The 27801-nt window shown below is 43.5% G+C and overlaps 1 protein-coding gene across 3 annotated transcripts in view; it reads right to left on the bottom strand.

The window, feature by feature from the left end:
• The window catches only part of LOC126259224 (protein GDAP2 homolog), a 1081164-nt gene that overhangs the window by 916872 nt on the left and 136491 nt on the right, over window positions 1-27801 (bottom strand). For 2 of the 3 annotated variants that reach the window (XM_049955836.1, XM_049955838.1), the window contains exon 2: window positions 8130-8161. The exons of the other annotated variant lie outside the window; for it this stretch is intronic. The gene's annotated coding sequence lies outside the window, so the exon portion shown is untranslated. The remainder of the gene's footprint in view (window positions 1-8129; window positions 8162-27801) is intronic. 3 annotated transcript variants of the gene reach the window in all.

Raw genomic sequence — 27801 nt, 5'->3', positions numbered from 1 at the left:
TCAGTTGCATTTCAGTCTGGCAACGGTCATCACAAACCGTCTCTTGTTCTTTTGAGCAGTGGAGTTATTTTCATATTGCGTTTTGAGTGTAACATTGTGCCTTCAGTAAATAAGGGTGAATTTGTCTATAATACACTCTTGCTCTACTCGCTTATAACTATGTCTTCGAGAACGATACTTCTCTTCAACCACATTCTTTGCTGCGTACTTTGATAATTGGCAGGCTTTACGAATTCGTATTTTGACTAATAAAAAAATTACATCTCTGCTGAGGTGATTTAAAATCCTCTGGTACTTCACCTATTCTGCAACATTCGAAAACGTTCTAAATAATACAAATGTTATGCAGCCAGCTCTTTCTGACTTCAGGTAAAGTGCCTATATTTTTAATAGTCGTCAGTAAAACCATGCTCTTTAAAATGTATTCTACGAGGATAATCCCAAAAGTAAGGTCTCCTATTTTTTATAAGTACATAGACCTGTTTATTTCTACAATGGTTTACATCAGTTTACAGCTTGAAAGAAGAGGTTCATAACTTTCTGAACAGCATGGCGGCGAGCTGGTATGTCTAGGGCATACAAAAACTGCCACAGCGTGTACAAAAACGCATCGACAGAAATGGTGACTGTCGAAAACTAGCTAAATGTTCAAGCTGTAAATTGATGTAAACCATTGTAGAAATAACCAAGACTAGGTACTTATAAAAAAATAGGAGACCTTACTTTTGGGATTACCTTCGTAATATAAGCTTCTTGTCGCATGCTTGGGTATTGAGAGAGTTGTTCTCTGAGCCACTCACGGCGGATCTGCATAACATCTGCCATCTGACTCACCGTCAATCACCTGTTACTGAATACACCAAGCAGAAAGACTCCAGAGATGAATTATCTCTTCAGATGGCAGGTAATTTGCTTGCTACTCCGGCAACAGCAGCTGCATGGTCATAAAACGTTCAAAATCAGCTCGGCTGTAACTTCCTCTAGTCTCTTTAAACTGTCACAAGAATCGTCCAGTTGCGCGGGTGATGCGTTTGGGAAAGCATACTTGAACATTTCTTTGCAGTTTCCCTCGTCTCCACACGAGTTTCTTGACAGCTAAAGAACGTCAGGTGCATTTACGTCTTTTCGTGTAGAAATCAATATAAGAACAGTTGCGCGATTCGTGCCGGTTGATTTAGGAGCAGAGAGCAGTCACGCAAACACTGAATATTTTGAAGGCAAGAGGCAATTTATCATCTGAGAGCAGACAGAGATGTACAGTCTGACATGATAGGTCAATAGGCAAGGTAGTGATAAAGTAGGATCCATTGTGTACGACCCACTATGGATATGTGTGGAGGGGGGAGGCAGAACCGAAGAACGTGAAGGAGGAGAGAATGCACTCCAATATAACTCTTGAATGACTGGGGCAATACTAACTAAACTTACTACAAATATAGATTACCATTTGGCGAAAAAAATAAATGGGAATAAGAGGTGGAGAGTGGGTAAGAAGGGATGAAATTTAAAAATAGCTGAATGGAAGAAACATATTTCTACATAATCCACATAACTAACGAAATGTCTTAGGAACCGTGAACTTTTTGTTACACTGAAGAGCTGAAGAAAGTGATACGTCTGCCTAATTTTGTGTTGGGTCCCCCGAGCACGCAGAAGTGCCGCAACACGGCATGGCATGGACTCGACTGATGTCTGAAGCAGTATGAAGGGAATTGACACCATGAATCCTGCATGACTGTCCATGATTCCGTAAGAGTACGAGAGGGTGGAGATCTCTTTTGAACAGGACGTTGCAAGGCATCCCAGATATGCTCAATGTTCATGACTGGGGAGTTTGGTGGCCAGCGGAAGTGTGTAAACTCAGAAGACTATTCCTGGAGCCGTTCTATAACTATTCTGGACGTGTGCAGTGTCGCACTGTCCTGTTGCAGTTGCCCAAGTCCGTCGAATGCACAATGGACATGAATGGATGCACGTGCTCAGACAGGATGCTTACGTTCATGACGTCAGAGTCATACCTAGATGTATCAGGAGTCAAATGGCTGTGAGCACTATGCGACTTAACTTCTGAGGTCATCAGTCGCCTAGAACTTAGAACTGATTAAACCTAACTAACCTAAGGACATCACACACATTCATGCCCGAGGCAGGATTCGAACCCGCGACCGTAGCGGTCACGCGGTTCCAGACTGAAGCGCCTAGAACCGCACGGCCACACCGGCCGGCTATCAGGAGTCCCATATCACTCCAACTGCACACGTCCCACACCTTTATAGAGCCTCTACCAATTTCAACAGTCCCTTGTTGACATGCAGGGTCCATGGATTCATGAGGTTGTCTCCATACCCGTACACGTCCATCCACTCGATACAAGTTGAAACGAGACTCGTCCGACCAGACAACATGTTTCCAGTTATCAACAGTCCAATGTCGGTGTTGACGGGCTCAGACGAGGCGTAAAGCTTTGTGCCGTGTATTCATCTAGGGTACACGAGTGGGCCTTCGGCTCTGAAAGCCCACATCGAAGATGTTTCGTTCAATGGTAAGCACGCTGACACTTGGTGATGAGCCAGCATTGAAATCTATAGCAGTTTGCGGAAGGGTTGCAAATCTGCCAAGTTGAACGATTCTCTACAGTCGCCGTTGGTCCCGTTCTTGCAGGATCTTTTTCAGGCCGCAGCGATGTCGGAGATTTGATTTTTTACCGGATTCGTGACATTCACGGTACACTCGTGAAATGGTCGTCCGGGAAAATCCCCACTTGGTCGCTACCTCGGAGATGCTGTGTCCCATCGCTCTTGCGCCTCCTACTATAACACCACGTTCAACGTCACTTAAATCTTGATAACGTGCCATTGTAGCAGCAGTAACCGATCTAACAATTGCATCAGACACTTGTTGTCTTCTATAGGCATTGTTTTCTATAGGCGTTGCCGACCGCTGCGCCGTATTCTGCCTGTTTACGTATCTCCCTATTTGAATACGAATGCATATATTAGTTTCTTTGGCGATTCAGCGTACGTTGTACAATCTATACATTTTTCAGTATAACACTGTATACCTAATATTAAACGTCTACAGCTCAATTCTACAGCTTTATTAACAGAAAAATGTGGAAATGAAAAAAATATGGAAGAGTTACGTATAACTGAAAGAAACACTCTTCACAACAGGAGCCTCTGTCCCTATTATTCTGTTGCAACGGTAATTAGCAATCTTGAAATTGCTCAAAATTGCTGATCATGCAGTACTCTCTCTATATTTACACCCAGGTGTCGTTATACATCCTGAAGCCATAATCGCATGACAGTCACTGGATCCCGACCAACGCAAGCAGTGACATCGCGAGGCACTGCAGCCTCCATTGGCCATGACCTTGCAGCCGTTGACTTCCGGGACGCGCTGGGTGAAGTTTTTCGTTCTTATACAAGACGTAACACGATATTCTCACAGACAGCCAACATTCAAACATGATTTTTGAATGGTAAACCCGCTTTGTAATCTTTCCTCATACGCAGGTTGTAGATTGCGTTCCTCCTGCCTAATTTCTGTAGTTCTGCTGGAAAGCTGGCAGTGGTATTCGAATATAGCAGCACACAAAGCTAGCTTCAAACTACTCAAGGCCCAACTATCACAGACAAGGAACAACACGATTAAAATTAAAACCTCCATATCACGCAGCAAGGTCTGCAGTTTCTTGGCAGTCACTGTGATAAAAAGAGGAATTTTGTTCCACACATTAAGTTATCCACAGAAAAAGCAGTGAAAATAATGCAGGAAGTTGGTGCGAACTGGTACCTTGGATTACAAACTATCGTTGGATGTCGTTATGGCGTAACTCAACGCTATCTACATTGCCATGGTTCGCTTCGCATCTACTGCGATTTGCAAGTGTTTCCAGGGGTAAATATCGATAACAAAATCCAACTTCAAAGCTGGAGAACAATGTCAGCGCAACTGGAACAGTAGGACCAAGTGTATCTTTTTTCTAAGTGTGAAAGATAGACTACAATCGCGTCTGAATTGCGCGACTAGGGGAAGTGTGTGGTTTATTAGTGGATATGCTCCTTACCCCTCTCATTGATGCAAAATAGGGATACAGGCAACAGGTGTCTGCAGTTGAGGATAAAGAGGGACGCATTAACATGTGGCCTTTCATTGTATTGTACACCAAATATGAAAAGGGAACTGAGTGGAGAAAATGAACTTGCGCGGAATCTGACAATGTACCGAAGGATGGAGGCAATTTAACTCTCCTGCAAACAGTGTGTCCGGACCACTGCAGTACGTAAGGTACCCCTTATTTGCAAATAAGAGCGCAGTTTACTTTACTTCCAGTTTTGCTATTTCACCTAACGTGAAGTGAATGTATCAGAGCCGCAGTACCTACGGCGTAAGGAACGAGAGGTAAGTTCCCCTGCTGGTAGCAGAGGCGGTTGGACATTTGGCACTTTCAGAGCCTGTGGAATGAGGTGCCGATGCAGATATCGCTGGTGACGTCAGCAAGGAGATACGTACGGAAAATACATTTATTCTGGCGCGAATCAAGTAACTGTTAGAAATAAATATTTGCTGGCAAAAATTGCCTTTTGCCATTCAGACATCTGGAGGAGTCTTCAGTCGATAAATACTATTTTTCAGTAATTTTACAATACCAGGAAAATGTTTATATTACTAAACAAATGAATAACTTTGGCAGAACCGAAGATATACGATCTTATACGCACTATACCGTCTATACGCTGAAGTTAGAGACTGGCTTAATTATCGCAAAACTCGAGTGGTTCAAATGGCTCTGAGCACTATGGAACTTAACGTCTGAGGTCATCAGTCCCCTAGAACTTAGAACTACTTAAACCTAACTAACCTAAGGACTTCACACACATCCATGCCCGAGGCAGGATTCTAACCTGCGACCGTAGCGGTCGCGCGGATCCAGACTGTAGCGCCTCCCCATAAATGAAAGTCAGGAAGGTTGAGGTCAGGAGAGCGTGGAGGCCATGGAATTGGTCCGCCTCTACCAATCCATCGGTCACCGAATCTGTTGTTGAGAAGCGTACGAACACTTCGACTGAAATGTGCAGGAGCTCAATCGTGCATGAACCACATGTTGTGTCGTACTTGTAAATTAGGGTTATCGTCAACTGCACGAAGAATTGCCTCGTCCATTGCAGGTGTCCTCGTCGTTCTAGGTCTTCCCCAGTCGCGAGTCATAGGCTGGAATGTTCCGTGCTCCCTAAGACGCCGATTAATTGCTTCGAACGTCTTCCTGTGGGGACACCTTCGTTCTGGAAATCTGTCTCGATACAAACGTACCGCGCCACGGCTATTGCCCCGTGCCAATCCATACATCAAATGGGCATCTGCCAACTCCGCATTTGTAAAAATTGCACTGACTGCAAAACCACGTTTATGATGAACACTAACCTGTTGATGCTACGTACTGATGTGCTTGATGCTAGTACTGTAGAGCAATGAGTCGCATGTCAACACAAGCACCGAAGTCAACATTACCTTCCTTCAATTGGGCCAACTGGCGGTGAGACGAGGAAGTACAGTACATACTGACGAAACTAAAATGAGCTCTAACATGGAAATTAAGCGTTCCGGGACACATGTCCACATAACATCTTTTCTTTATTTGTGTGTGAGGAATGTTTCCCTGAAAGTCTGGTCGTACCCTTTTGTAACACCTTGTATAAGAAACACGCGATTTTTAGTTCGTTATCGATTCGTTTTGTGAAGTTGGTGGCGACCAAAAGAATCGTTAACCAACTAAAAAAGATCTTTTTTTCTGTGGACAGTGGCAACTTTTCTGTCCTGGTTCAAGCAACGTCCTGCCCTCCTCGCCTGTGAGGCAGTGTCCAGACCGCAGCTCACGGCGTGCGGGCTGGCGACCTTGAAGCGCACCGCGTCCACGTGCTTTCACCAACTGCGCTGCCCACGCGATTCCCGAGTTATGTGCGCGCAGCAGCGACCGCAAGCAACAGCCACAAGCAGTGCATAAAATGGCACCGAGTGAGGCCACCCCGTATCGCAGGATCGCGTGCTAATCACTAGCACAATAAGTAACTGACATGAACTGGTTACAAGAATTGAAAGAACTGCACTTTCACTTTCCCACGCGAAAAGCTTTTCAAATCATTCTTTTTGGACGAAAGCCAGGTGATAAAGTTACGAGGCTGATTTGATTAACACACAAATGGCGCGAAAATCACCTATTTACAACACCTTGGGTCTTTCAAATGACGTTGTTGAGCCTGCAAAAAGTATTTTCGTCTGAATTGAAAACAAGATCTTGTTTATAGTTCACTTCATGGATCAGTATGGATTATAAACGAAAATCAAACCTCTGTATTATAATATGCAAAGGAGGGCTTTTCAGGAAGAGACAAACGTAAAACTTGCAAGAAATCAACGCTACCATATGACGACTGGCTCAGGCTCCAAACTAGTAATGGTGTAGTAAAATCATTTCAAGAAAATTTGTGGCCGGCCGCTGTGGCCGAGCGGTTCTAGGTGCTTCAGTCTGGAACCGCGCAGCTGCTACGGTCGCAGGTTCGAATCCTGCCTCGGGCATGGATGTGTGTGATGTCCTTAGGTTAGTTAGGTTTAAGTAGTCTACGTGACTGATGACCTCAGATGTTAAGTCCCATAGTGATTAGAGCCATTTGAACCATTTTTCAAGAAAACTTGTGGCTGGTTGCAGTATTTCCTACAGTGTAATTTTATAATATCTTCATGTACTATAGCGACATAAAAAGTGAATGATACCAACTACAAAGCCGGCCGGAGTAGCCGTGCGGTTCTAGGCGCTACAGTCTGGAACCGCAAGACCGCTACGGTCGCAGGTTCGAATCCTGCCTCGGGCATGGATGTGTGTTATGTCAGGTTAGTTAGGTTTAAGTAGTTCTAAGTTCTAGGGGACTGATGACCTCAGAAGTTGAGTCCCATAGTGCTCAGAGCCATTTGAGCCAGCCAACTACAAATACTTTGAGTTTACATTTACACGAGTGTTTTTGATCCACACCCCTTGTATATACTACTTGGGCAAATTACGTAATATTTCTTAGTCTGTTTTCTAATTACAATCAGACTATATTTCTGCATTCTGTACATTGTATAAACTTAGGAAACACTTATCTCTTAGTGGGAAGTATTATGTAACGAAAAATATTTGGGACCAAACCCAGGCAGGCACTTCGTTGCTTACTTGGCATGATTAATTTCCATATTTTAAAATTTTAGCGCCGGCTACGACAATGAACAAGATCGGCCGAGAACGGACGGAGTCAAATCCACTTCGTGCTTTGTAGGAAAGGGGTGCAAATATTTAGCTCGGTAAACCGCAGGTATGTCTCACTATATTTTCAATGTTATACTAGATGGGCACTAAAATACTTACTTACCCGGAATCAGAACTGTTCTCTTATCCTCCTGCTCTCCTTATATGTGCATACTTGATACTTGGCAGGAACAAATCGCACGTTACGAGTAGTCGCGAGATTGCTAGGTGAGACTGCTATGAGTCTAAATGCATCAGGCGTGACGAACTACTAGTTTGTTACTAATAGTGAACCGCAAAGAAAATATTACGTACTTTCACTCCGAAAAACAATCTAGGCGCGATCGTAATAAAGGAGTGTAAGGTGATGAATGTGCAACACAGGGAAGGACATCACACAGAAATTCTATTAATCACAGAAAACTTTATTCGTGTGTTTCTTGAAGCGTTCCAGCCCGATGGAATATCCCATAATTTCTCGGGCGTTCATCCGGGACATTCATTCTTGTTCCGATATTTCCGCTGACAACATTTCAGCCATCCTCAAGGTGAGTCGTTTGCATGATTTTTAATCGATTTACGCAATACTGGGAGTTAACGCGCACGCGCTGAAAGGTCGTCAGCCGAAATATCGGGACAAGAACTAATAATATCCCCGGTGCACGTCTGAAAAACATGAAATAAAGATTTTTTTTTTCATATCTATAGACCATTCACTGTTCGTTATTTTTGGAAGTTGCGCTCATACTCTGTCAAATTTTTTAAATTAATTAAATGAACGCCAAATACAGTTGTAACTATAAAACGAAGAAGTGGCTTGAATGGAGAACGGACATTGACTTACCACTTAGTGGCTGCCCATTACTTGCATCCGATCTGCAAAATAAACAAATAAATGATTTAAAAATACACAAATTAATAAATTTTCCATTACACAACTAGATAAAAATACGTGAACAATATTTATGAATGAATTGTTCTTTGTATGACTTACTGATGACTCTTTCTCAGAAAAGGATGGAATGTTAGAGCACCAAATCTCGATGTAGAGACCTCTGAAAGAGCTCCGATGGTGTAACAAATAGCGCAGGGCGCGAAAGGCATATAAAATGCAAAATATACACGAAGTCTGTGGAAGCAATATACATTATATAACATACTGATTGTTTCGTATGCTCGTCCGATGAAGTACGGAGCAATTGATAGAAATACCACAACAATCAGCACTCTCTTCTACTTAGCACAGTCACGCATCTTGCAAGATTTAACGGAACACAGAGTGACAAGCTGATACACACCACAGAAATGGGAGTGAAAGAAGGAAAACTGGCTTTTGGAATAAAGACATTGCCTCTGATAATAACTAAAGACGACATGCTGTTTCCGAATAAGATACCGTACTTTAAAACGAAAAAGAAGGCGTATTGGTAGACGCGGACCGATTGTATTTTCTACATCACATAGCGAAAAAAAAAAAACATGTAAGTAGCTAGCTCAGTACATAATCTGTTACGTTTGCTTATAAAACTGATCTGCTTTATGTAAGGGGAGAGGGAGACGGAGAGACGGGGGAAGGGATGGGGCGATATGCAGCAGTGCTGCTCAAAGGGGGACAGAAATAGGGCAGAGAGAGAAAGGAAGGTTAGAAAGAGGGTAAAAAAAGAGTGACTTACTCAAGGCATCTATCAGTCGATACGCAGGGAAAGAGGGGGCCATGAGATACCGTGACATTAATCAGGAACCCTTCCTTGTAGGAAAGAACGTAGTGGTGAAAATCTGCCCGTTGAATGGGACACACTGTCAGAATGCCTATAGAACCCAGTTACATAAAAGTTGTTAGTACTAGACGTGAAATAATACCACACGAAACTGCGGTCTTTCTTGTACGTTAGACTCTTGTTTTCACCATGCTCTGGCATAAACTCTAGCCCCCGAAATGTCGCTCTTATATCATAGCTTATCGCTTCTCGTTTCGGTTGGCGACAGATGTATTAAACTAGTGTCAGCGTAAAGCAATTTAACAAATTATCTTTAACTTAGTCACTCCAATCGAATTGTTCAACTGGAGCATTGGTTCGCAACCTGTGGGGTTATTACCCCTGAGGGACAGAATGAAATTTTCGAAGGGGTAAAGAAAAAAGGCGTTCAGTAGTCTCGAAACTGATGTATTTTCAAAAAATCATTGTTATTATCATCACCATTTCGTAAAACTGTAATACTGACAACAAAAGTTACCAATAATTACATTTTTATTTCAAATAGTAACAATACCGCGTGAGACAATGCGGTGGAGGTTATAGCTTGTGAATCGAATGTATGAACATCATCGTCCTTGTTCCTCACATAGTCCATCTATTGCACAGATATTTTGTATCATCTATCTGTGACAGTAAAACTGATACATAAGTGCTTAAGCATCTCATGAAAATGCCTTCTCCGAATTGTATGTAGTTCCCACAAAGGACCAAAAAATACTTCGTTATTCATTTCGCTGCAATAAACGATCTAATGGCTACTAGAGTGCTGAGCGGTAGAGGTCAGACGCGAAGCATTGGCAGCCTAAAGTCCTCCAATTTCTATCATTTTAGAGGTAAGGAGTCCAGGAATCTAGCGATGCACAAGCAGTAGGTGTAGTGTAAGCCCTCTGACTTAGCTGATTTTAAAATGGGGTTGCTGGGCGCAAGTGAAGCAAATGTCACTAGGAAGAAGAAGGATGCAGAGACAGCACGTTTTGTAACAATTATCTTCCATCTATGTGGACAACCAGCTTTCTTTTCTGGGGAGGAGTTGTAGGTAGCACTTGTAAAGCACTGAGTACTTTATCTTTTTATAAACATAAACAAAATGTTATTACAATTAAACGGTGCCAATTGTCGCATTGACTCATTATTTCTGGGTTTAATAAGACACCTATGAAAACTAAATATCATTTACCTTCTGTCATTTAAAAAAAAACAAAGGCGTTCAAAGAAATTTTTTCCATTCTAAAGTTTATTTAAGCGCTAATGTTGTTGGTGGTGGGGGGAGGAGGGTGGGTGGGTAATAGCCTGTATCTAATTGCACTCAGGGGTAATAGTCTCGGAAAGGTTGGGTACCACTGAACTAGAGAAACATCGCGTCAGCCCACTTGTAGGAGTGCATATACACTATCTGATTACAAGAAATTGAACACGTCTACGTAATGCGGCCTGTACCAGAGCTTATAATGAGAGGCGTATACGCCAGTATAAAAGGAGGCGTGAGTATTGTGCGGTCAAGAAAATGGCTCTGAGCACTATGGGACTTAACATCTATCGTCATCAGTCCCCTAGAACTTACAACTACTTAAACCTAACTAACCTAAGGACATCACAGTCATCATGAGGCAGAGAAAATCCCTCACCCCGCCTGGAATCGAACCCTGGAACCCGGGCGTGGGAAGCGAGAACGCTACCGCACGACCACGAGCTGCGGGCTTGTGCGGTCAGTAGAGAAACAGTCACAGCAGAGTGGGTCGGTCAGGAGATTCAGCGACTTCGAATGTGGAGTAGTCACTGGATTTCACCTGAATAACAAATCCATCAGGGACGTTAAAAACCTTCTAAAGCTGCCAAAGTTAACTGTTGGTGATGTCATTGTGCAGTGGAAAGACGAAGGAAATCAAGACCTAGACCTGGCAGACATCATGTTCTGACAGGTAGGGACTGTCGAGTATTTCGGAAGATGACTGTAAAAAATTTGCATGACATCAGCGAAGGAATCACCCGAGAGTTCCAAAGTGCTACAAGTAGTTCACCTAGCACAATGACCCTGCGTAGGGAGTTAAAAAGAACGGGTTGTAGTGGTCGAGCAGCTTCTCATTACCACACTTTTCTTTAGTCAATACTAATTGGCGCTTGAGGAGGTGTAAAGAGTTATTCCCTTGAACAGTGGATGACTGGAAACGAGTCATCTGGAGTGATGAATAACCCTATACTCTGTGGAAATCCGATGAAAAGGTTTAGGTTTGTCGAATGGCTGGATAAGGTTAAATTCCATCATCTGTAGTGCCAACAGTAAGGTGGGAGTAGGCAGTGTATCGGTATGGGGGTGTTTTTCGTGATTATGGTGTGATCACATAATTGTACTTCAGACAACGCCAAATGTAGAAGGACATGATCTCATTTTAGGGCATTGTATTCTGCGTAATGTAGAGGAACGGTTGAGAGACGATGATCGTATCATCAAGACAAAGATTCTGTCAAGAAAGCAGCATCTATGAGGCAATGGTTCGACGAAACAGCATTCCTGAAATGGACACACCTGCCCAGACTCCCAACGTGAACCCAAAGGAACACCTCTGATTTGAGTTGGATCTTCGACTGCGCTCCATACACCAGCATCCAACATCACTCCCTTCTCTGGATGCAACTCTTGAAGAAGAATGAGCTGCCATCCTCCATACAATTTCAAACACGTCACTGGAAGTGTCTCCAGTAGGATTGAAGACATGACAAATGAGAAGTGGACACGCACCAAATTAATGTCCACTAATACGTGTCCGGATAACCTGCCAAGGTAGCCGAAAGCGCTAACGCGCTGCTTCCTGGACTAAGGAAGGCGCGCCGGCCCCAGAACGAATCCGCCCAGCGGACTAACGACGAGGGCCAGTGTGCTGGCCAGCCTGGATGTGGTTTTTAGGCGGTTTTCCACATCCAGCTAGGTGAATACCGGGCTCGATGTGGATTACACTAGGTACAGACAGTTGGGGTACACACATTCTGTCCCAGGAGGGGTGGGGGTGGGGGGGGGGGGAGGCGACAGGAAGTGCATCTGGGTCACCCCTTAAAATTAACACTCCAAATCCAGGTAACCATAACAGCCGACCCCACATGTCGGGATTCATGCTTGTAAAGAGAGAATACGTGTCCAGATACTTTTGATCAAATATGTAAGAACAATTTACTCTTTGCGTGGAAATGTGGTTTAATGGCTGCGCAGGTGTGATGTAAAAAATAAGAAATTACTGGGTTCTGGTCTTCAGGTGGACAAAGGGCTTTTTTTTTTTTTTTGACACCTAACGTGAAATTCACATCTGACAACGCTTTGTGAAAGTGAAAAAAAGAATGAGACTGCTCTATGAATTAGGACCCACACTGTAATTGGCTATGTACACCGGTTCTCATTTCGGAGCTGGCGATGGCATACCACATTCATAGTACCACGCCAAAAAAAGCAGTGTAGTGTTCGTACCAACCTAAGTGCTGATGACCGATTTACTCCATGTGTGCTAATAATATCAACTATGTTTCTTAATTTCCATAACCCAGTATGGACTAAAGAAGACAAAAAAAACCGAAACCAGATAAAAATTCATCTCACTGAAGAAATTGCGAACTGGTGGTATCAAAGATTAAAGTTTATGGCTATCTTTAATAAAAAGTAGCTGTCAGAAAACACTTGAGTTTTGGCCTCACGATGAAAGAGGAATTTCTATGTCTTTCGTACCTGCATCGGATGGCCCACACTTTCTCAGAAAGGTATTGCCGCATTCTGAGTTGACAGAAATGATAGCCACAACCATTTTACTTTTGTCTTACTTAATCCCTCACAGTACTTGCTTCAAAATAACTAATGAAACATGTCTCCACCAAATAGCTTTTATAAAAAATGGGAGCAATTTTCTTCATTGAGTTAATCATTTACGAGGAAGTAACACTAGCAGTTCTCAAGTTGTGTATGAGGTGGGTATTCTACTGTGCTACGAAGATGAAGAGTTGTGCTATATACTCTGTCTACGATTATAATCTCATTTTGCGTAGTATATATTCTCCTCATATCGATTACATTATTTTGTATTTGGAAACAAAAAGAAAACGCGGTACGAGTTTGAAGTACCGTCAACGACGCTCTAATTAGCGACCCATCTTCATAAACAGCTTTCTGAAACAAAGTATGAATCTAAAATCATAGGTAAGAAACCTCGGAAAAGCGCGCCGATCAAACTTGGATAGTAAGCCCGTAAATAAACTGCAGAAACACTTCAGGTGTCGTGTTCAGAGTACGAGGCAGCACACTAAGAAACAGAAAAAATTAGTAGGTCTTCATGCGCCTGAAGATCGTCTGCTACATACAACTTGCTTCAACGAGCGCAACTGCGATACCATCGTATCTTCCGTGGTTTCGTTATTTTCTTCTTCTCGAACTAGACACCAGTTATGCAGATTGACGCAGTAGCACTGAAATGGGGGCGGCGTCTTGGATAACAGAAACGTGAGTATTCTCTACACTTGAATGACGTAAACCGTGCGAAGGGCCTCTTTTTCTTATTGTATGTGAAACCATTAACAGACGCGAAAGTATTTCCTCCTTATGATCTTGCACGGAAGGACGACCTGTCTATAATGCTATTCATTTCCTTCTCCTACTGGAGAATGAAGGTCGACAAGTTAGATGTAGCAATGTGTGGATGTTTCGAGGCAAGCTTAGATGAGGCAGAGTTCACCGCCGATCTGGAAACTTCTGAAAAGATTTTTAGAGAATCTAAGACACAACTGAAGTTCGCAATAAGACAACCGAAGATGGAGGCGCTGTGGATTAGACATGGGTCTTGAACTACCGACTCGGCTGTTAAGGAAGTGTTTTCAGTTTTGGCGCGGAATTCCGTCGTCCAAGTAGTCAGTTCCTGTCAAGACTGAGACAGCGTCTATCACTATTCAGAGTGATTACGATAAATTTGGAAATGTGTCACAAAGCAGAATTATGACCCCGATGGACCACGAATAATAGGTCCTTCAAGACAATCAGCTGACGCTGTATACAGAAATTACTTGAAAAGTCGGGGTGGCCGAGTGGTTCTAGGCGCTACAGTCTGGAACCGCTACGGTCGCAGGTTCGAATCCTGCCTCGGGCACGGATGTGTGTGATGTCCTTAGGTTAGTTAGGTTTATGTAGTTCTAAGTTCTACGGGACTGATGATCTCAGAAGTCACATAGTGCTCAGAACCATCTGAACCATTTTAACTTGGAAAGTATCGTTACTGAACAAAGTCTAACAGTTCAGCGTATCAATGTATCTATTGTCAGCTGTGCTTTAAAACATTTCTCATATACACTGAAGCACTAAAGAAACTGCTACAGGCATGCGTATTCAAATACAGAGAGATGTATACAGGGAAAATACGGCGCTGCGGTCGGCAACGCCTATATAAGACAACAAGTGTGTGGCGCAGTTGTTATATGCGTTACTGCTGCTACAATGACACGTTATGGAAATTTGAGTTTGAACAGTCAGCGCACGAGCGATTGAACACAGCATCTCCGAGGTAACGATGAAGTGAGGATTTTTCCATACGACCATTTCACGAGTGTACCGTGAATATGAGGAATCCGGTAAAACATCAACTCTCCGACATCGCTGCGGCCGGAAAAACATCCTGCAAGAACGGGATCAACGACGATTGAAGAGAATCGTTCAACGTGACAGGAGTGCAACTCTTCCTCAAATTGCTGCAGATTTCAATGCTAGGCTATCAACAAGTGCGAACTATTCAACGAAGCATCATCGATATGGTATTCGGAGCTGAAATCCCACTCGACTGAAGGTTTTACACCTCGCCTGGACCCGTCAACACCGACATTGGGCTACTGATGAAAGGAAACACGTTGCCTGGTCGGACGAGTCTCGTTTCAAATTGTATTGAGCGGAAGGACGTGTACGGGCGTGGAGACAACGTCCTGAATCCATGGACCCTGGTTGTCAGCAAGGGTCTGATCAAGCTGGTGGAGGCTCTGTAATGGTGTGGGGCGTGTGCAGTTGGAGTAATATGACACCCGTGATACATCTACATACGACTGACATGTGATGCGTACGTGAGCATCCCGTCTGATAACCTGCATCCATTCATGTCCATTGTGCGTTCCGACGGGCTTGGGAAATGCCAAAAAGACAATGCGACACACCCACGTCCAAATTGCTACAGAGTGGCTCCACGAACACTCTTCTGAGTTTAAACACTTCCGCTGGCCACCAAACTCCCCAGGTGAGAACATTATTGTGCATATCTAGGATGTCTTGCGCCGTGCCATTCAGAAGAGATCTCTACTCCCTCGTGCCCTTACGGATTTATGGACAGCCCTGCAGGATTCATGGTGTCATTTCCCTCCAGCACTACTTCAAACATTAGTCGAGTCCATGCCACGTCGTGTTGCGACACTTTTGCGTGCTCGCGGTGGGCCCCACACGATATTAGGCAGGTGTACCAGTTTCCTGGGATCTTCAGTGTACAATCCACAGCTGCAGAAAAAGTGATGTCTGACTCGAGTGTTGTTGAAAACACACAACACACTTGTGATATCGCGCCTCCATTCCACAAGCCATGCTACGGCGTCAGTGCGGAGCAGTCTTTATTTGTAGCTATCGTATGCCCTCCTTTCCTGTTAAATTTGTCAATTGTTTGTGGAAATAACGAATGTCGGTAAGGATCTGTATGAACTCAAAATTCTCCGCGTTTGCCTTACTGTCACTTCAAGAGACGTCAACGGCATGAATTGCCTCTTTAGAATGTGTTTTCTCAGAATTTGAACAGTAAACGTCGCCGTGACGCACGCAGTCTGTTTTACGGCGTCTGCCACTGTACTTGGATGTGTTTCTCGGTAATGCTCTCGCGCTAAATAATCGAACCCAGTGCCCTTCTTTTGAACTTCTCTATGTCCTTTATTAAGCCTATCTGGCAAGGATCACATACTAGCGAACAGTACTAACGAATCGATTCAACGCAAATGTCGTAAGCCACCGGTAACTGATTTCGTGGTGAAATACGTTTCCTTAGAAGTTTTCCAATGACTCTTCGTCTGATATCTACTTTATCTACAGTTAATTTTATGTGGTTGTTACACTCGAGGTCGCTCCGAACCGACGCCTAGATATTTGAGGGTTGTTACTGTTTCTAACGATTTATCGCAAATTGTGAAATCTGGCAACAGCCAGTCCTGTACGAAGCGTTGTTTTAAAAACTTGCTGAATTTCGCTCTAGTTTTCTAACGTTGAGACTCTTCTGTGCAGAAATGCATCACCATTCACGCAGAAGTGTCCAGCACAGAGAGGTGAGAAGTAAAGAAGTTGGCATTTAAGATCCCGGCGACAACGAGATTTCTTAGAGGCGAGGTGGAGCTCCGATTGGGAAAGGATAGGGAGGGGAAATGGGCCGTAACCATTCACAGGAACGAACAGTGCATTCACCTTAAGCAATTTAGGGAAATCACCGAAAAGTTAAAACAGGGGGTCGAACCGCCGACCTCCCAAATACGAGGCCAGTGTATTACCACCGAAACGTTTACTGCCGACACTGTCATCCGAACACGAATACATTAAAATGTACATGTGCAGGTCTGCAAGACCATACAGATGCACCGCACTTGTAACTAATCAACTGCATCGTACATTCTTTCACCTGGAAATGGGCCACCAGTAAGCAGTTTCTCATGCACTCATACAATGCACATCCATCCACAAACACTTAGTCACGCAGCTATCTCTAATCTGTAGACTTGTGTGCATAATTATATGCAAGTATTGCTCGTCTAAATTCTTCATTTGTGTGTCTGTACTTGCTTTACTGTTATCAAAGGGATTTGATAACCGTCTAGTTAGATCACTATACGCATTTACTTTTAGTGATTTAGAACATCGTCGATGGTCCAGAATTTACAATTTTCGTTTGATTTCTAGAACTAAAAACAGTTCTAACATTCTGCGTGGTTTCTGCGACTTCTAAGTCGTGTCTCCCTACCACTTTAGCGCAACGACGCTCTGAGCGTGTTTTTTAGGGAATTGACTAGTTTGAACCTGGGACCTGTTGCTGGTAAGGAGACGCCAGACCACACATGACATGTAAGAGTTCAGAAGAGTTCAGTGAGACTAGCGATGATATAATCAAATACTTAATGATTTCAGCGTCAGCTCCACTGCACTCCCTGTAAAAGAATCTCAATACTAAGTAAATTTAGTGGAAGGGGTTCAAGGCTTTCCTATTTTTAGTTAGCTGGTAAAATAACGTCGAAAAAGCAGTTAAGTTCACCATTGGAAATTTTATTCTACTCACAAAACATTGTTTATAAATTGCACTATTGATAAAAGGAAATGTTTTAATGCAGGATGATAAAAACCAACTGAGTTCAACAAAAATGTCAACGAATATTCCCTGAGTGGGTTTCCAAGTTCTACAATGGATTGAAGGATGACCTATGCCATATCACATCTATAATCTAGGTTTAAATTAAGTTCCACAAAAGAGAAAACTATCAAAATGGTCTACAGTGACCCTCAATTATCTTTAATTACTTATCTAACTTGTCCTAAATTACAGTGGCTGATGTGGCTTCTCAGTAACTATATAACAGAAAAATCATCGCGTTTCCGATTTTTACTTCAAGTGGCAAATGTGAACACCATGAGCTTTAATTGACGATCGACACTAGTATTACGTAAAAAGGGGATGTAACAGATGAGACTTCTGCAGTTCTGAGTGAAGCTTTATGCGCTCAAAAATGCGGCATCGCGTGCGTTCATTACCTTGTCGGTGTTCGTCAGGGGGCGGCGGCCGGCGCAGCACCCTCGAGCTCGCCGTCTCGGAAGCAACTCTCTCTTAACTTCTCCTTACTACAATTTACCGAAGTTGGTTTAAGAAAAAACTATCTGGCTGTGTTTTCATCTGACCAAACAGGGTCTCAGTCTAAGCTCCGCCTACAAAAATTCTGTCTATCCAATGAGAAACGTTATACTTTTCGTGGTGGGGTAATGTTTTTAACTTTTGCGACGTAACAGAGACGCTAAAAAGTCTCATGCTAAAACTTGCAGCTGGTATGGCCCTTTTAGTGTTATTGTAATATCTATACTGTTCTTCTGGAGGGCTCTAGCTTTTAACATGGGCTGGGGGGGGGGGGGGGTCCTGTCGGTTAGCTTAACACGGTTCTGCTCTCGGCTTCTGTTCTCGTTTCTCCCCTCGGAACTGCGTCTTTCTCGCGGTGGGAAGGTATGACATGCATTTAGGCATTCTTGTGTTAGTCTGTGGTATTCCATTTGCTCACTCGTTACTCGTATTACTTTGGTTAATTTAATGTCACGATTTATTCGGAGCTATGTGACATAATACTGGATTTGCTTATCATGTCAGGGTTTTCAGCGAAGGTGTTGGATTTGCCTGACACCTTACACAGTTCGTTACAAAAAGTACTGCAGAGGGTCCTTTTCTTACTGCATTTTTTGTATGATGTCCTGTTATATTCAAAAGTGTCGTCTTTTTGCACTTTTAATAGGTCTCTCTGCGTCTGGCAGTGATGTTTCTGGCATAATTTCACTAAATCTTGCAACAATACACATTTCTTAACGTGAAAGATGATAAAAAACACAAAGTCATGCTGAAAATAAAACTATAAATGATGGTAAAAATTGAACAAGCTTACTGTTACCTACCACAAAAAGCTCACGTACAAGATAGGCATTATTTTCGAAAAACAGGCTATAAACATTACATACAAAATGAATAATTTAATACAGAAATGTATCCCAAAACTGAAACCAAAACCAGACAAAAACCATCAGTCCGGCTCCTACCAGCCCAAATGCAGATACTGTGACAAAACCTGCAGTGAGACGACTGCCAGCAGGTACAAAGAAAACAAGATTATGGAAATAAACCACTCAACATGCAAAGCGCTTTAAATACGCATAAATTGGCGCAATAACAATAGAAAAAGATATAAACATGATAAAAATCAGTAAAAACGGTTATCTCTTTACTTTCCAAGAAAGCTACTACATACATAAAGCGCTAACAAACAGTAAATAGGTGTTTAACGACCAGGTAAACATTGGAAACCAGCCAGTATATGAAATTGTTGAAGATACTGCAAGGAAAAAAAATCAGTCATCCCTTTACGTTTTACTTTTCCCTCCCCCTTTCTATGTTTCACTTTTACCTCTTCCCTCTCTTTCTCCATCTCAGTGCCAACTCAATTACTGTTCACTACCTTGTTCTCATCTGAGCTCCCGTCCCTCCCTCTCCCAATCTACTCTACATTCCTTCACCTCACTTAAATATTAAAACAAATGGATATGAACATAAGTAAAACGACATAACACCCGTACTGCACACCACAAATCACAAGGACCGTTTTAGATACAGGGAAAACTAAAACTAGCGGATAAGTTGGCAACACTACACACAGACACACATTTGCCCAAAACAATGTAAATAAACGCTAGTGGTGCAATGTTTCCTCGTATTTGTGGTGCTGCAAGCGGAAAACGAGTGCAAAACGCAGAAATACTTTGAAAATGATGGAAATAGAAATCTCATTTCAATACGATTTGTAACGAACTGTTTTGCATGTAGAAAGCAATTCAAAAATGTTAATATATTTCACTCCGGACCACTGATGATGTTTTAAATCAATAAAACGAGGCGCATATGGTAAAATAAATATGCGGTGTTTTTTTGTAGTTGCGAAGGCGTCTTTTAAATATCCAAAATAACTGCTAGCCTAGTCCACTACCAGAGTGGCTAGAGACGAGAAGAGCCTTGGCATGATACTTGAACCCATGTCATCCGCGGCGCGTGTGCCAAGACAGCTGAGCGCTGTACGACTTCTGGTGCCCGCGGCGGCTTCTCAGCGCTATAATCGCCTTACCCTCCGACACGTGTGCCGGTTCCTGGCACCCGTCAACTAACCACGTATCCCTCCACTGCCCCATATTTTTAACAGATTATGAACTCGCGTCCCACATCCTGTCCGCATTAACAGGGACGTAGAGCACGAGGAATGCAACACCCTTTGGTCGATGAACGACGCAATCATTAATTGTATTTTTAAGGGGCGATCAAACGAAAATGAGACAGAAAAAAAAGTAAGTTAGCTGTTTATTATTTCAAAAGCAATCGCCATAATTGCTAACACATTTACCCGACTGTGAGACAAGACGATCAATGCCTTAATGGAAAAATGTTTGCGGCTGCCTGCGGGGCTATGATTGTACCCAGTAGTACACCTCTTCGTCCGAATCAAATCGACGGCCACGAATATCCTCCTTCAGCGCTCCAAAAACATGAGAATCGCAAGGGGAGAGATCGGGACCTTATGGAGGAGGCGTAAGAGCTTCCCGGAGAAACTTCTGCAGCGTAATCGAAAGAACCTTGGCAACATATGGGCGGGCATAATCCAGCAACAGAATGATTCCGTCCGTCAACACTCCACGGTGCCACAATTAACGCACAGCGGTACGTGGAAACTTTGCAAGAATTGATGGGCACCAACGCCCAGAACTCTTGACAAACGGCTTCATTCTGTGGCAGGATGACGCCCGCCCACATGTTGCCAACGTTATGTCTAGTATGCTGTAGAAGTCTTTGCTGAATGGTCTCCTTAAGTAGTGTGATAAGACAACGCTTCACATACTAGAACATAATACGGAAAAAGGTGTACCATTCTCAATGTATAGGGTGACAATTATTGAACTATATGAAATTAAATCGTCATAACTTCTGAACGGTCTGCGTTAGGACATTGAAACTGTACGGTTGGCCGCAGGGCATGGTGGGAATTAGCACGCGCATGCACCTTTGGTTTAGCGACGAAGCACACTTTCATTTGGATGGGTTCGTCAATAACCGAACTTGGTGCACTTGGGGGACTGAGAATCCGCATCTCGATAGAGGTGTCTCTTCACCCTCAGCTGGTAACTGTTGTAAGGTGTCAGGCAAATCCAACACCTTCCATGAAAACCCTGACATGATAAGCAAATCCAGTAGTATGTCACATAGCTTCGAATAAATCGTGACATTAAATTAACCAAAGTAATACGAGTAACGAGTGAGCAAATGGAATACCACAGACTAACACAAGAATGCCTAAATGCATGTCATACCTTCCCACCGTGAGAAAGACGCAGTTCCGAGGGGAGAAACGAGAATAGAAGCCGAGATCAGAACCGTGTTAAGCTGGAAGGCCCTATGATAAGGGACGGACGGACACCCACGTCGCCAGCGAACCGCTAGGACCACACCACCCGCAAATTTTAGCGTGAGACTTTTTCGCGTCTCTGTCCCGTCAGGACCACCCCCCCCCCCCCCCCAGCCCATGTTAAAAGCTAGAGCCCTCCAGAAGGACAGTATAGATCTTACGATAACACAAAAAGGGCTACACGACCCGCAAGTTTTAGTGTGAGACTTTTTCGCGTCTCTGTTACGTTAGGACCACCCCCCAGCCCATGTTAAAAGATAGAGCCCTTCAGAAGAACAGTATAGATCTTACGATAACGCTAAAAGGACCACACCAGCTGCAAGTTTTAGCGTGAGACTTTTTCGCGTCTCTGTTACGTTGCAAACTTTAAAAAACATTGCCCCACCACGAAAAGTATAACGTTTCTCATTGGATAGACAGAATTTTTGTAGGCAGAGCTTAAGGTTAACACTGGGACCCTGATTGGTCAGATGAAAACACAGCCAGATAGATTTTTTTTTAAACCAACTTCGGTAAATTGTAGTAAGGAGAAGTTAGGAGAGAGTTGCTTCCGAGACAGCGAGGTGAGCGGAGCTGTGCTGTCCGCCGCCCCCTGACGAACACCGACAAGGTAATGAACGCATGCGATGCCGCATAACAGCACATAAAGCTTCACTCAGAACTGCAGAAGTCTCATCTGTTACACCCCCTTTTTACGTAATACTAGTGTCGATCGTCAATTAAAGCTCATGGTGTTCACATTTGCCACTTGAAGTAAAAATCGGAAATGCGATGATTTTTCTGTTATATAGTTACTGAGAAGCCACATCAGCCACTGTAATTTAGGACAAGTTAGATAAGTAATTAAAGATAATTAAGGGTCACTGTAGACCATTTTGATAGTTTTCTCTTTTGTGAAACTTAATTTAAACCTAGATTATAGATGTGATATGGCATAGGTCATCCTTCAATCCATTGTAGAACTTGGAAACCCACTCAGGGAATATTCGTTCACATTTTTGTTGAACGCAGTTGGTTTTTACCATCCTGTGTAAAAACATTTCCTTTTATCAATAGTGCAATTTTTAAACAATGTTTTGTGAGTAGAATAAAATTTCCAATGGTGAACTTAACTGCTTTTTCGACGTTATTTTACCAGCTAACTAAAAATAGGAAAGCCTTGAACCCCTTCCACTAAATTTACTTAGTATTAAGATTCTTTTACAGGGAGTGCAGTGGAGCTGACGCTGAAATCATTAAGTATTTGGTTATATCATCGCTAGTCTCACTGAACTCTTCTGAATTCTACACGTCATGTGTGGTCTGGTGTCTCCTTACCAGCAACAGGTCCCAGGTTCAAACTAGTCAATTCCCTAAAAAACACGCTCAGAGCGTCGTTGCGAGAAAGTGGTAGGGAGACACGATACAGAACAAACAGACACCACGCAGAATGTTAGACTGTGTGGTGTGCAATGTCCAGTCACGGCATAATCGGTGCGATATTCCTTGATGGCACGGTGACTACCGAACGGAACGTGAAGGTTTTGGAAGATGATTTCATCCCCATTATCCAATGTGACCCTGATTTCGACAAGATAGGGTACATGCAAGACGGAGCTCGACCCCATCGAAGCAGGAGAGTGTTTGATGTCTTGGAGGAGCGTTTTGAGGACCCCATTCTGGCCCTGGTGTACCCAGAGACCACTGGCCTGGGCCTCGATTGGCTGCCATATTCTCCGAATCAGAATACATGCGACTCCTTTCTGTGGGATTATATTAAAGGCAAGGTGTACATCAATAACCCCAAAAGCATTGCTGAGCTGAAAACAGCCATTCGGGAGGTCATCGACAGCATAGATGTTCCGACACTTCAGCGGGTCATGCAGAAAGTCTCTAGGCGTCTGAGCCACATCATCGGCAACGATGGCAGGCAATTCGAACATGTCATAACATAAATCCAAATATTTGTAGTGACGTTTACACGTTCAAAAAAGTGTGTGTATGGCGTAGTTAGTAACTAATTCACGTTTCTTTTCATATAGTTCAATAATTGTCACCCAGTACATCGATACCAACATAGATTCGTTATCCAGTATTTGACTGCTAACGCGTGAAATACTACGCCGTCGCTATTCCTTCTAGCAAAACCGGTCTCGACCGTGATAAATGCCATTAATAAACTCATGTGCAAAAGTTAAGAACGAAAGTAACTATTTCATTTTCACTGCCAAGTAATATAACTCGATGAAACTTGCACCGTAGATGGAAAGTATAGTACAGAAATACGCAATGACACGAACAGAAATGTCACTTTTATTCAACGATAAGAATTACACTGAAATGACGGTGATTCACCACGTTGCTCCGGACATTACAAAAAGCCGGACACTGTTCGTAATAGGATGTGTGATCACCAACTCGGACCATAACGCATCCTGCACAACATGCTCCCCACGCAGACAAGCAGTTCTTGTGGTAGGGCGTTCTGTTCCGCACCAAAGCGGTTGACAACTGCTGCAATTCGTCTTCCCAGCGTATCCTAAGCGTGCTCGATGTGGTATAAGTCGGTGGAACGGCCAGGCCAGTTCATTCGCCGAATATCCTCTCGTTCGAGTAGCTGCTCCACCTGTGCTGTTGTGTGCGGTCGCACATTGTCATCCTTTAAGAATGAAGTCAGAACCGAATTTACCCCTGAAAAACGCACATGGGGGAAGGGGTGTCGTAATGAAGTTGACCAGTGAGTGTACCTCGTTGATAAATTTGGAGATTAGTGTGTGTGTGTGTGTGTGTGTGTGTGTGTGTGTGTGTGTGTGTGTGTGTGTGTGTGTGTGTGTGTGTGAAGTTAGGTTCGCTCAACATCGAGGTTATCAGCGCCCAAATGAAGAGTAGTTAAAACGACTGTGGTTAAAAGGCAGAGAATGCCATAAAAGAACTAAAAAGCAAACTGAGATAAAATTGCACTCACTCTCTGCCAATATCACTCTTCATCACCCGCTCAATCACACCAGCTCAATCACACCAGCTCACGCCGCTCGTGGTGGCCGCGCGGTCTCAGGCGTCTTCTCACGGTCCACACGGCTCGCCCTGTCGGAGGTTCGAGTCCTCCCTCGGGCGTGGGTGTGAGTGTCGTCCTTAACGTAAGTTAGTTTAAGATAGATTACGTAGTGTGTAAGCTTAGCGACCGATGACCTCCGCAGTTTGGTCCCAATTTTTACACCAGCTCCCTACATGGAAGACAAAGCCACAAATGGGGAAGAGCGAAAACTGTCAATTAAAACACAATGAAGATGATTGGAAAACTAAAGCCATTCACAGCGGTATGTGGGTGGCTGATCACTTGGCAAAACACGGATGAGTCAATCACCATGATAACACATTAATGGAGGCCAGTATACCTATGAAGCATTCTACCTCTCCACTCCGAAGCACCTGGACTACAAAAACGATCACGTACGACGACATTCCTCGGTGCGTTACGTGTCCCCATCTCTCCAGCACGTCGAATGCGATCATTTTGGTGGATCAGGTGGTTTGGTGTAGGGAGGCCTAGTCTTGCATGGGCGTACTGACCTCGAAGTCGTTCAACACGGTACATTCACCAGTCGACGTTGCTGTAAGAATGTACGTCTCCCACATGCGCGTATTTTCAGGGGTGGATTCAGCACTGACTTCATTTTTTATAGATTAAATGGCACGTCCAGGTGGAAGAGCTCTTGGAAAGAGAGGATATTCGGCGAATGGACTGGCCTTCGGGTTCCCCCGATTTAAATACCATCGAGCACGTCTGGGATGTATTGGGGACGCGTATTGAAGCCACGACTACATGCAAAAACGCCTATACAGCAGTTTTCAACCGCGCTGGTGGAGGAATGGGACGTCACACCACAAGGACTCCTAACCAATCTTGTGTCCGGCATGGGAGCACGTTGCCGAGCATGTACTGCTGTTCGTGGTCATCCCGTACCCAACTGAGAACCATGTCACGCCATTTGGTAATGACAAGGTGAGCATCACGAATCGTGCAGTTACTGTCGTTGAAAAAAAGTGTTATCTCTTTCCGCCTCATTGCGCATTTCTTTCAGTTACGTGCTATATTATACTGTAGCAGTTCTTTCCAAGTATGGTCCAAGTTTCATTGTGCTTTGTTGTTCTGGCAGTGACGCATGATGCGAAATTTACTTTCGTCATCGTGTTTTGTCCACCAGTGTATAATAGAATTACAATGAAATGAATACCCTTAGCTGCATACAGGCGTTGATATAAGTCAACGGGGACAGTTGAAAATGTGTGCCCAGACCGGGACTCGAACCCGGGATCTCCTGCTTACATGGCAGACGCTCTATCCATCTGAGCCACCGAGGACACAGAGGACAGTACGACTGTAAGACCCACATTCGCAACTTATTGTCCAGCACTATACTCGTAGTGCCCCTGCCCATTGCACTCATTACTCGCGGCTTTACTGCCGATTCCCGTAAGAGTTCGGGCACTGTTTGTACATCCGTAGAGAAGAAGATGGTCAAATGGCCGGTAAGCCATATATATATATATATATATATATATATATATATATATATATATATATATATATATATATAGTGTATAATAAAGTTGTATGATTTGTAACTAAAATATGTTTGCCAATTTTTCAATTTCGTAGCTGATCAAAAAGATCGGCAATTTTGATGTAACGCTCTTCTCTTCGTACTGACATGAGTACATTCCAAAATATTTTTGAGCACTCCGCTAAAATGTATTCCACTAGTGTTTTCTCCTCGTACTAAGTTGCTATGAAAGTTGAACGAATGTGCAGCCCGTAGTCACGTATTTGTAAATTAAACACTTTGCGTGAGCTTATACAATTCGTTTTCCCTTATTGATTCCTAGGAAAGTAGACATGCTTTTGCCTGAGCGCAAAGAAAAATGAGAGCACTTCAGAACTGTCTTTGTTCGGAATATGAAAACTTTGCTTATTTGTTGCGTATATAAATTGAATCAACATTTCCTTACATCAACGTGATTAACTTCCGTACTCTTGCGTAGTGAATTCTCTCCCGTTCGTATTGCTCTGTGTCAATACGGAAGAAATCAACTGCACTAAATCCCTGTAACACCATTTAGTTAATGTATGAAAAAATGAATTTCTAATACGGTTGTTGCAGCCCCTTCGCTGTTACAGAAGTATCCTTTAGTTTACATTTATCTGGCTTTACAGACAAAGCACAAATGTCCGTTTCGTTTGTGGAGTCTCTATTATAATACAATACCCTTCCTCTGAACTTGAATTTGTATCGACAATAGAAGCACAGCAAAATATGTTCGAGCGCTGTAACAAACAGTGCTCTTTGCTCTCCAAGATCACATACGTGAACGGTAGTTCCCGTCCGTCCAGAGGAGCGCCTTGTGAGGAACTGCGTTGCTGTCCAGTGAATCAACAGTCAGCGATTCAGACCACTGAACAGTTACGCTCCCTTTGAGTAGCTGAGTTTGTGGAGGCCTTACGTTATTCCAACAATCGCTGCAAAGCTGCACTTTCTACATGTAGCTAAAACCGACTACTTGGCGCCATCTCTTCGCTCATGCTTCAACATAAACTACCCCTGGCGCAAAAGTACAAACATTGAACTCCATGAACGTTTTAGACAGGTATCGGAAACCGATCTCGGTGAACCTCTTGCGGATTGATAAGCTGTCGGAAATCACTGATAAACTTTTCGAGTTTTGACGATTCGATCGTTACGGCTTGGTAGGGTGCGGGAAAAACGCGGTCACCGTGGTAGCACACGATCCACAGATTTTGATAAATGAAGACCTAACATTCTAAATGAGCTATGTACCATTTTTTTAAAAGAAAAATCGATTGTATTCGCTCTAAAGGTGCTACAGCCATCCGAGTATGTTGCACTCAACGAGCTTCATCGTATGACGAAAGTAACGAATCGTAACAGCGACGAACAGAAGGCCTCCTTCATTCTAAACATCCTGGGCAATCAGCGTTGATGGTGGTGGTGGTGGTGGTGGTGGTGGTGGTGGTGGTGGTGATGGTTAGTGTTCAACGTCCCATCGACAACGAGGTCATTAGAGACGCAACGCAAGCTCGGGTTAGGGAAGGATTGGGAAGGAAATCGGCCGTGCCCTTTCAAAGGAACCATCCCGGCATTTGCCTGAAACGATTTAGGGACATCACGGAAAACCTAAATCAGGATGGCCGGAGACGGGATTGAACCGTCGTCCTCCCGAATGCGAGTCCAGTGTGCTAACCACTGCGCCACCTCGCTCGGTAATCAGCGTTGAATTGCATCAGTTTAACTCACGTATGTGCTAGTTGCCATATTGTTTGTCGTGTTCTGGAAGTAAGACTTGGACATTAGCTATCGATCTGCAAGAAGTATTGTATGTTCCAATTCTTACATAATCAGGTACGTCCTAGTTACGCCATCTTTCTTATTACAACTTCCGTGATCGTGCTTACTACAACAGTGAGGCAATAATGTAATTGTGGCATCAGGGTGAAGGGTCTCCTGGAGCAAACAACATAGCATCGTGTCTATTTCATGTTCT

The sequence above is a fragment of the Schistocerca nitens genome, chromosome 5, assembly GCF_023898315.1.
Source record: "Schistocerca nitens isolate TAMUIC-IGC-003100 chromosome 5, iqSchNite1.1, whole genome shotgun sequence".
Taxonomy (NCBI): Eukaryota; Metazoa; Arthropoda; class Insecta; order Orthoptera; family Acrididae; genus Schistocerca; species Schistocerca nitens.
This window is presented reverse-complemented; position numbering and strand designations above follow the sequence as displayed.